A 7,608-nucleotide genomic window follows, 5' to 3' on the forward strand; every position below is an offset into this window, starting at 1 on the left:
AATTAACAATCCACTTATTACAATTTCATTCACTGTTTTTAAATAACTTCGCGATAGCTGGTACTTGAGGCATTTCACCCCAAAAAGGTTAGTCTTTTGTACTTAATTTTAGTCAGTATTTAGCTATAACTTAATTTGTCAAAATTTAGATTAAGTTTCTTAATTTAACGTATAGCTTTCCATTTGAATGTATCGTTCGAAAAGGATAAAGACTAAAATAAATGATATCGATTTTGTTAAAGAAATTAGTTGTTAAAGTAAAATATTATTGGGAAAATGAAATAGCCAAAGTGATTATAATTCATGAAGGTTGAAAATTTTGTTTTATTCTAACAAGAGTGCTTGTATGAAAAAAAAAAAAATAATAATAAAGTAAAACACTATGCGATAAAATAACTAAGTTAAATACTAATCAAAAAAATAATTAATAGAGTTGATTAAATAAAATGTGATAAATTAAATGAAACTCTTGAAAAGCATATAAAGTGATGAAATGTAACTTGAGTGCGAAATTTGCTTACTGGAAAAAAATTAAATAAGTTGATTTTTAAAATCCATGAAAATTTCTTAATGATAAGTGTTTATTAATGCTAAGAGTAAATTGATTCCAAGTTTTGAAATGAATTTCAGTAGAAGTTATTTTTCGGTAAGTCTATTTTTAAAATTTGCTGACATGAAGTTTTGATACTCGACTTATAATTTTAACATTTCTTGGGTACTTCATTGATGTTTAACATTTTTGTGTTATGTGTTTTATTTTATCGTAGGTAAAAATAATTAAATAAAAGTGAAATTTATAAATTGTAATGAAAATTCTGTTAATGAAATTGGTTGGTTGTAAAGTAATATTTTGGAAAAGCTGTAATGAATGATAAATAGTAAAACGCAGTAAGTAAAATAGTAAAGTATGGTAAAGTAAAATAAAATATTCAGAGGGGATTTAATTCATGAAAGTTGAAAATTTTGTTTTATTCCATCAAGAGTGTTTGCATGAAAAAAAATAAAGAAAGGAAAATATGATTAACTTAAATATCGATGATAAAAAAATAATTATTAGAGTTAATTAAATGAAATGCGATAAATTAAGTGAAACTCTTGAAAAGCATATGTAGTGATAAAATATAACTTGAGTGGGAAATTTGGTTACAGTAAAAAATTATTTAAGAAGATAATTTTTTAAAATTCATGAAAATATTTGATAGTGATAAGTGTTAATTAATACGAAAAGTAAATTGATTGTAGATTTTGGAAAATTAAATGGATAAATGTATAAAAATAATAACGTATGTGATAATTTAAAATATTAACAATGAAAAAAGAATCAAAGACGATTAAATGAATCTAAATCGTAAATGAGTTGCTATTTTAGTAAACTCAAACTAGAGTGAAAAGCATTTTAGTAGGAACATGTTAAAATCTCTTGTGCTAAGAAAAATAAATAACTTTTAAGCATAATTTTGTAACTGGAATAAATGTATGATAAAATGATTAAGTTAAGTATTAATGAAAAAGTAATTATTAGAGTTAATTAAATGGAATGTGATAAATTCAATGAAACTCTTGAAACGTATATGCAGTGTTGGAATGTAACTTGAGTGCGCAATTTGCTTACTGGAAAAAATTAATTAAGTTGATTTTTTAAAATCTGAGAAAATTTGTTAATGATAAGTGTTAATTACTACTACGAGTAAATTGATTGCAAGTTTGACATGATTGCAAAAATTGAAGACATGATAACGTTTTGAAAAATTTGAAGGTTCGATTCCTGTCACTACTTGTGAAAAATTTCTAAGTTTAAAAATATCGGAAAAAAAAACGATAAAGTAAAAACAAGCGAGAAAATGATCAAACTCTAAAATATACTAAAAAAAATCGAAATCACGAAAAAATAATCTAAGTCTGAAATGCTTGAAATTAGTTAAAGACTAAAAAGTTAAGAAAATAGTTAAAGACTGAAAATAATTGAAAAACGCTAAAATAGTGAAAAAAAAAATCAAAGTGCTAAATGACAGGAAAAAACGTTAAAGTTCAAAATGTGTGAAAGAATATTTAAGTTAATTATTTCTTCGAAAATTTAACAAGTAAGAAAAAATATTTTGTTGTATGAAAGTCAAAAAAAATTAGTTAAGAAAATTATTTCTTCGAAATTTTTACAAGTTAGAAAAAATATTTGTCAATTTGACAAAGAAAAAAGAAATTAGTTAAGAAAATTTAACAAGTTAGAAAAAATAAAAATGATAAAGTTTGAAATGCATGAAAAAGAAAATCAAAGTTTAAAATATATTTCAAGTCCACAAAGCATTGAACCAAATCTAAAATCTCGAATGGGTTGTATTTAAATAAATCTTTACTTAAGTGAAAACTTTGTTATTATGAAAAATAATAATAATGATGATAGTTTCAATTATGAGCTGAAATACAGTTAATGATATGCCATGATTAGTACTAAAGAGTGAATTAACTGATGGTTTTAAAATTAATTTAATTGTAATATTCGTTGTCATGGTACAGATTCACATTAAGACTGAAAGTGTAATGGGAAATATAGCATAGTGGTTAGCATACGTTTTTGCTAACTCAAAGTTTGGGTGTTCGATTCCCGACACTCTGTAAAATAAAAATAATTAAATTCGCGGAAATATTCTAAGTCCGGAAAAAAATATTCAAAGTTCCGATAGATGGCGCCACGAACGTTCTTAAAAGTAAAAATCGAAAAGTAAAAACATAGCAACAAGTGTTGCCACTCGAAAACTGGTGTTGCCATCCAAAAAGTAAAAAACCTCCTAATCTTCTACACAGTGTTGCCGTTCCTTAAAACGAAATCCAAAAACTCGGGAAAATATTCAAAAACGCGGGAAAATACCCTCGTCATCTTCTTCAAGATTCAGGCGCAACCCCAAGGTCAGAGGCGAGGTCGGAGGAAGTGGGAGGGGGTGGGGAGGAAGTGGTTCCACTTCACACTTCCTCCTGGCGTTGAACTGTCAATATTTACCTACTAATGAAAAGTCTGAATTTTACCAAATGATAAAATATGAGCATACACACATAGATATCTGAATCTAATGAGAAGAGACATTAAAAATCATTATATTATATATATTATTTTTATATTTAATGACTTTAGCAGTACAGTCTCCAAATATGCCGAAAAAGGATATTTTTGGGAGGTTTGTCGTTAAGATTGACTTTTACGCGTTTACTTATTCTGTTTATTTTAAGAAAAGCGCCAATTTTAAAGACTTGGCAAGAAAAGGAAGACACCACGCATTTTCATTGTCCGCATGTGGCAGAACATCCATCTGCATTGCGTGTGAAAGATATCTTCCATTACTCACCAAAACTCGCCAAATTTGGCGACTTTCGTAAAATTTCGGCAGACTTCAAGAGTTTATATTTTGATAACGAAGACACAAGGGCAAACAACTTATGCGTCCAGAAACATGATTTATTGTTTCCTAGTAAGGGGCTGTCCACAAATAATATCACGCTTTGTGGAAGAGGAGGGGGGTGCAGATTCGTGAAATTGTGAGTTTGTAACAAGGAGGAAGGCGGGGATAACAAGAAGTGTGACATCACGCATTTTTAACATGAAGATGTTTATGAAAAGTAGCGTGATATGTGACAAGGGCGAGAGGGTATGGTGAAGTGTGACACTTTGTGAGGGAGGGGGTCAAAAATGTTGGAAAAAAAGTGACATTTTTTATGGACAGCCCCTGAGTATCTGTTGCTATTCCTAAGAACAAAACAACTGTTTTAGCAAAACTTTGAAACCGTTTCCAAAAGGGGCACCGCCTCCTCCGAAAAGTGGCAGGGTGCACAATAAAAATCACCTCCCCCTCAAAGCATCGTCTCGCTGCACGCATTCAAAAGCTAAAAGAGACAGACGATCTTTTCCCTCCCATCCGCAAAAATGGCTTTCCGCGGACACATCTGCTAGGCCTAATGAATTATTCAGGACCGAAAGTTACACACACGAAAACTTAGCTCCATTCTTTTTACTCGGCGAAAAAAAGATTACTCCAGTTCTGTTTTGACGTTCCGTTGCTCTTAACCCCATTCTACCAGTAGCGGAATGAAGAAGGTGGATAATAGCGTAGGAGAGAGAGAGGGTAGCATTCGAAAGAATTTTCTCCGGGTAGGTAACTTTTCCCATATTTCAAATCTAATCTAGAAGAAAGAATATTTAAAATTTTTCTAGAAGATTACTTCGAAAGGCACAGGACTCTCCCGAATATGCGTAAAATCCATAATGGAATAAATGGTCTGGGGTTTAGGAATTTTAAATTTTTAACGAAAACGGAATTTTAAATACTGATTAACTGAAAGGCTTGAGAAAGAATATTCGATGGTGAAGGCGGAATATTTTAGTTGGGTCATCACTTTAGACATTTTGAAAGGGTTCAAGACTCGAGGAAATATTTCAGTTTAAGCAGAGAAAGAACAGAATGTGACAAACTTTCATTGGCAAGGTACAAATCTGTGATCAAGATTACTTTTCTCGCACGTTGGGTTGGTCTTTAAGAAATCCATGGAGAATAGTCATTTTAAGCCAGGGTTGGCCGGATTGGACCCAACTGGGTTGGAACCAATGGGTTTTTTTGAAAAAAAAACCATTTAAAAAACCCCATTATTTAGCTCACTTTTGGGTTTTTTTAAATTTTCTGAGAAGTTTTTTAAAAAATTAGTTAATTTAAGTAATTTTACAATTCAAACTTCTTTTTTATTTGTTCTTCACCACAGACAGTGGACATAAAAAGTGAATTTTGAACTTTAATAGTATTTCTTAACTCTTAACGGCATTAAAAAAATACTTCAAAGACTTCAAATAAAGATATTTTTTTCTTTAACTGGTCAATAAATAATACAAATTATCTTGACTAAGTCCTGTCACGTCTGATTTTCTCAATATTTGTAGATTGTACAGAGGAAACTACTCTAGCTAAAAGGCTTTCATTTGAATTATTTTGTGCAAACCAACACGTCACAAATCTCGAATAAACAAGGTATATTTTTTAGAAATTAACAGGTGTTACAAATTGTCGGACAGAAAACAGAATAGGATGTACAGTTTTTTCATTATCTTACGAAAAAGTTTAATAATTCTTACTCTGTACACAGAAATAGAAAAACAGGCAACATAAAATTCAAAGAAATTTCTTGATTAAGCTGGAATTTAGTAAAAAGGGATTTAAATTACTTGAGGTTCTACAGTAGTTCTGCATAACAAAATGAAATACAATAAAGTAAAATTCAAAAAATAAAAAGTAGTAATTAAAAACGAACGAACGAACAATAGATTTTATCACTCGAGAAGTAACTTTGCTTTAACTGTTGATAATCATGGAAATTAAAAAATCTGAAACTTCACCATTCTTTGGTTTCGTCGTCTTTTATACTTTTCTTCAGAAAACGCTGAATTTTACAGCTTTTTTTCACGCTAAGACAATTTTTATGCTTTGTACATATACTTATGCTACAATAAGCTACAAGTGCCCATATTTTCCCGAAAAAAGACAAAAAACCCACATTTATTTTTAAAATCCTAGCTTTAGTTGGGGTTTTTTTTGGGTTTTATTTAAAAAAAACCAAAAAACCCTGGGTCCATGGGCTTTTTAAAAAAAAACCCGGGCTTTTGCCAACCCTGTTTTAAGCGGGTTGTTTTAAGCGGATGGGATTATACGCAGTGTAAGATTCGACACCTTTATGTTATACTAGTTGTACCCGCACGGCTTTGCCCTTAGTAGAAAAATTAAAAAGTCATTAGGTTCTCTGTATATTTACAAATAATAGAGGATGAATTTCTCGCCAATTTCCTATATTAGTTTGCTCGCCCATGTTACGGTTCCCCGCTATGATATTTTGGTAATTTACTTTTCCACGTTATGATAATTTGCTGGGTGAAATGTTCTTAAAATTGGAATAGATAAAGAACAAAATCGAATTTTCGAGAAATCGCTTCGAGGTGCACACCCCCATGCTACAAACTAACATTGTGCCAAATTTCATGAAAATCGACCGAACGGTCTAGGCGCTGTGCGCGTACAGAGATCCAGATATCAAGATAGAAAGACTTTCAGCTTTATTATTAGTAAAGATTACGCGGATGAGACATTGAAAACACATAAACTTTTCTCCTCTTTCAAAACCGAAACTCTTGAAATTACAGATAACAAGCAACAAATTGCATTTTGGGGTGCAATAAGTGAGCTTAGGCCAGTGGAAACATTTTTTGCAATTGGTTCCAGAGCTATTTCCAGAAGTTAAGTTATTAAACTGACACGAAGAAGAGCTTTTAGACGCGACAAAAGAGGACGAAACCAACGAGGATACCAACATCGATGACACACAACCAAAAGCCTTTCACGTAGAATTTTTTTTACCATTCCTTGACAATGGCAAATGATCTTTCTGATTTGTTAGTGAAGGAAGATCCCGTCATTGAAATGATGCGAGTGATCATGGATGCGTTAATGCTCCATAAAGAACTATAGATGAAATAATTTATATCTACTAAAAGAATAGCATAACCAGCTCTTTTTTGTAAACTCTAAGTTAATTCACGTTTTCTTTAAACATGTTGTGCACATGTATCGAAATAAGTACACGTTATACGTAGCGATATCTAGTGATAGATAAACATAATGAAGTTTTTTTTTCCATCATGCACGGAACCTAACCCTTATTTAAACACTAATATTTCGTCTTAATTTATGCGGTTTCGATTTACGCGGAATTTCCGTGGAACGTAACCCCCACGTAAGGCGAGGGCCCACTGTATTTCAATCGCTCCGAAGGAAATTAAGTAAGTAGTTCTAGGGACACACATTATCTTGTATTACAACAAAAAACAATGCTTTGTAACAAAATTACATAGCATCGTTTCTCACAATTTCTTTTAGCTGCAGTGGTGTCACACTGAAGCTCCAAATACGCTTTATTGTTCGTTAGATTAAAACAAAACCAGGGGTGCCCATCTGGGTGGGGGTGGGGGGGGGGATCATGGCGCAGACTGCGTCAATGAAATTTGTAGGGAGGGGGGTGTTTTCAGTGGTATTTTCCTCCTCTTTGGAGGGGGGGGGGCTTTTATTCTTGGGAAGTTTGTGGTAATTGTTGGGGTGCGCCACTACTCTTGGTGAGGGGATGGGCATTCCTGACTGTATTTACGTATGGCCTACGCAGAAGTGGTGCAATTAATCAAAATAAAAATCGAATATTTGGCTTATTTATAGTTCCGTTCTTGATATCACAATTTAAAATTAATTTTAAAGTAAGTATATCTTTTTAACTCAACAAATTTGATTCAGATAAACGAGGGCTGGATAAACGACGTTCTACAAAAGGTAAAAAAAAAATCGCTTTTGTACCATTTTTACCCTATATAAGTATATTTTTTTAACTCAATAAATTTGATTCAGATAAACGGGGGCTGGATGAACGACGTTCTACAAAAGGTAAAAAAAATCGCTTTTGTATCATTTTTACTCTTAGTAATATGTACATCCTAGTAATATGAAACCCTATCATTCCTTTTGAATCTCCTGCACGTCAACAGGCCGATGGACTACCACATGGACTACGAATTCCCACAAATTAATCCACGAAAGAGTT

This window comes from Uloborus diversus, chromosome 9 (assembly GCF_026930045.1).
Source record: "Uloborus diversus isolate 005 chromosome 9, Udiv.v.3.1, whole genome shotgun sequence".
In the NCBI taxonomy this organism is placed as follows: Eukaryota; Metazoa; Arthropoda; class Arachnida; order Araneae; family Uloboridae; genus Uloborus; species Uloborus diversus.